Here is a 3,767-nt window from a genome sequence, read left to right on the forward strand (position 1 = left end):
AACTGCCCCTCTCTTTTGCCTGGGCAGAGGAAGACACAGCTGGAGGCTGGTGCCCTGCGTGTCTGACTACTTCACATAGATACAAAGCATGCCTGCACATTGATAAGCACAGTTTTCTCTGTCATTCTGCTCATCAGAGATACATTCTCAGTGACAAAATTAAGTAATGTCTATTAAGCTACAGTTTTTTAGGACTGAAAATGGGTAAAATATAAAAGGATGGCTAGATTGTAGCCAGGTCCCAGATCTTGAACTGACAATGATTAAATGAGTGAAAATTAAATTAAATACATTCATAAATCATATTATTTATTTTTACTCCACAAGATTTATTTTCTTGTCTTCATTTCAGCAAACTCACCAATGTTATAATTAGTATCAAAATGTTCACATAATTTCTGTGATATTGTCAGTGATGATTTTAAGAATTTAAAATGTAAGTGTAATTGTATTTAAAGTGAAAAGTCATAATATAACTCCATAAGGGTAAAATGAAATGGAAAAATAAAATTTTTAGAAATATTTTCACATTATTCAAGCTATAGGTATCATAAAATAACAAAATTATCTAGCAAAATTAAAATGCAGGTTGTTTCTGGCTAAGATGGAATAAGAGGTGCTAGATGAACTGTCCTATCTGAAGCAAAAAAGAAAAAAATACATTTAAAACACGGGTTTTAAAGACACTGGATATTGGACAAGGCCAGCCAGTGATCTCTGACAGGGGAGCACTGACTGAAGCAGTCCAGCAGTGTCTGGCTCACCACTGGCACGAGAGAGGGGAGGGCTTGGGGGGCATGCGGGGCCCTGAGAATCAGGCTGAATTCTTCTGCTATCCTGATGGGGAGAATAGTTTCACAGACAGACTGCCAGCAATTCAGAAAATCACCGTCTCTTATGCAGCTGCACCATGAGCCAACTACCTAGGGTCCTGGCAAGTCTCCTCCAAGAAGATGGGAGGTAATAGGATGTGGTGATCACGAAAATTCAAGAAGGGTGCCTTTTCCCAGTGACCAGACTGGGAAACCTCATGGTTTATGGGGATCTGGATGAGGAGAATATATTTCACATAGGAAACTTTTAAAGCAGATCAATATGGTATTCTTGATGGTGCTGTGTATATATATATATATATATATATATATATAGGGAAACTGTTCAGATTGTACACCAGAATATGTGCAGTTATTTATGTCAATGATACCTCACATTTTGCCTTAAAAATTAAAAGGTGAATACATATTATCTATGTATAAATTGTAATCATAATGTTTAAATAATGTTTTAATTTATTTAGTTTTTTAAAACAACCAAAGATTAGGAAATTCTCTGGCAGTCTAGTGGTTAGGACTCTGTGCTTTCACTAACAAGTTTCAGTCCCTGGTGGGAGAACTAAGAGCCCTTGAGCTGTGTGGAGAGGCCAAAGTATAAAATTAAAAAAAAAAAAAAGAAAAGAATGACTAGAAGAAAAAAAATCAAACACTGGAAATAATTTTATGAGTAAAACTATTGCATCCATCTAGTTGTCAATGAGGGCAATCGGTTTCATGGTTCATGCACATGACCTCTAAGATCACACATAAATGGGAACTGGAAGAAAATGTAATGGTTTTATCTTGCATGATCCTCTGCAGCCCTGAGTAATAGTGTGAATCCACACTATCACTGGTCACCTCCAGAACCCCAAACTGGACCAGGAAAAGCAGCAGAAAATGGGCCCTCCACAGTCCGGGTAAGGAAGCTGCACGTTTCAGGGATCTGTGGTCAGTGGTCAGTGGAGTTGTGGGAAGAACCTCAGCAAGCTTACCGACCAGCCCTTCCTCTAGATTCTTCCCAGTCCATAGGCTTCCCTTCTTTTGGAGTCTGTGATCTTCATCAGCAGCCTCAGGGCCTTCCAATGTGTCACCTAGCATTTCTTTTCTTTTCTCTTTTTTTTTAGGGTCAAGATCTTTATCTCCTGATTTGAAAAATTGTCCCCATCACAGACTTCCTAGGTTCTCTCATATCTTTGTCCCATTGGCTCCTGACAGGGACTCCACACAGCTCTTTACTTCCTGCTGCCACCCATCAACCTGAGTTTGACAGACCAGTTTGATTTGTCCTTCCAACCTGTGGGAGCAAGGATTGGAATCTTCTGGCAGGTGGAGAGTTCCTCAACAGCCCGTGTTTAAGCTAGTTCATCACTCTCTAGTTCTGCTTGCTCTTAGCTTTTGGGGCTTTGGCACAGTATGCTCTGGGCATGAGCAAGTTTCTTTATGGAAGCCAGTATGAGGAGTCCAGGCAGTGCCAGCCACAGGGCATTCAAGAAGACAAAGTAAAACCAGAAGTCAAGTGGATGTCCCAGGTCCCCGTGCTGGAGTCCATCACTGTACTCTGTCAGGAAATAGAGCACATCTCCATATACCTGACCCACAGAGACCACAAGCTGTAGGACAAAGTGGAGGGGTTGCTGGTGGGGACAAGCAATCACCATCCATAGGCTGAATGGTCCCCACAGGTAAGCCATGATGGTCTCCATGCATATCATGAAGTTATCATCCAGGACGTATTGGCTGTCTCCTTTGGCATACTCTTTCCACAGTTGAGATAAGATGGCTTGGTCTCTGAGAAGGTCCGTGTGGTAGACCACGGACTGAACCAGCCCTCAATCACCAAGTGAATGAACCCACATACTGCAAACCAGCGCAGGGACAGTTTCTGCCAAGTCCCCAGTGGGACGGCTGCAGCACACCCTGACAACAGCCATGTGGTCACAACTAAGACTCCAGAGACAGAGAAGAGGCCAGCCAGGATATGCCAGGTGGGGCGGTCATTAGGCACAGAGTTGTCCAGCCTCAGGCCCAGAGGGCAGAATGGGTGCATGGGGCTGGTGTTGGTGGTCATGTCTTTGTAGGCCTGCAACCAACCAGTAAGGAAACCTGTTTTCTTAAATTGAAGTACAATTGATTTACAGTGTTATATTAGTTTCAGGTGTGAGGCAGAGTGGCTCAGGTTCTCTTTCATTATAGATTATTACAAGATGCTGAGTAGAGCTCACTGTGTTATACAGTAGGTCCTTGTTGTTTATCAATTTTATGTACAGTAGTGGGTATATGTTAATCTCAACCACCTAATTTATCCTTCTCCTTCTTTCCCTCTTAGGTAACCATAAGTTTTTTAGGTCTGTGAGTCTATTGCAGTTTCGTATATAAGTTAATTTGTATCATTTTAAAAATTCCACATATAAATAATATCATATGATATTTGTCTTTCTTTGTCTGGCTTACTTCACCTTGGGTGGTAATCTGTAGGTCCTTCCATGTTGCTGCAAATGGCATTATTTCATTCTTTTATATGGCTGAGTAAATCCAAAGGAAAACTATAATTGAAAAAGATATACACCCCAATATTCATTGCAGCACTATTTATGATAGTCAATGTCCATCAAGTGATGAATGGATAAAGAAGATGTGGTCTATCTATCTTCTAGCTATGTCACCTTGTATTTCAAAGAAGCAGGGGTGGAATCTTGGCAAAGCATTTCCCTGAAGATATGTCACTGCTGAAAGAGGGAGCACATAGAGAGGTGGGTCTCCTGAGCTGGACCCAGTGAAGGACACAAGTGTGTGCTTTGGTGAACTTATTTTGGGAATGTTTATAATAAGCAGGAATACTTAAGGCACCACTCTCAGGGCAGGGTCCCTCTTGCTAGGCAGACAGAAAGATTAGCTTGACAATGCTGAAACAGTCTTCACTCAGATAGAAGACAAATTTCCCCAGAGTTAAGA

The 3,767-nt window shown here is 41.4% G+C and overlaps 1 pseudogene; it reads right to left on the reverse strand.

Moving 5' to 3' along the window:
* Positions 1-2,187: 2,187 nt before the first annotated feature.
* Positions 2,188-2,883, reverse strand: LOC145523077 (3-beta-hydroxysteroid-Delta(8),Delta(7)-isomerase pseudogene; annotated as a pseudogene).
* Positions 2,884-3,767: the final 884 nt, after the last annotated feature.

Source organism: Giraffa tippelskirchi, chromosome 10 (assembly GCF_054371585.1).
Source record: "Giraffa tippelskirchi isolate mGirTip1 chromosome 10, T2T-mGirTip1v1.2.pri, whole genome shotgun sequence".
Taxonomy (NCBI): Eukaryota; Metazoa; Chordata; class Mammalia; order Artiodactyla; family Giraffidae; genus Giraffa; species Giraffa tippelskirchi.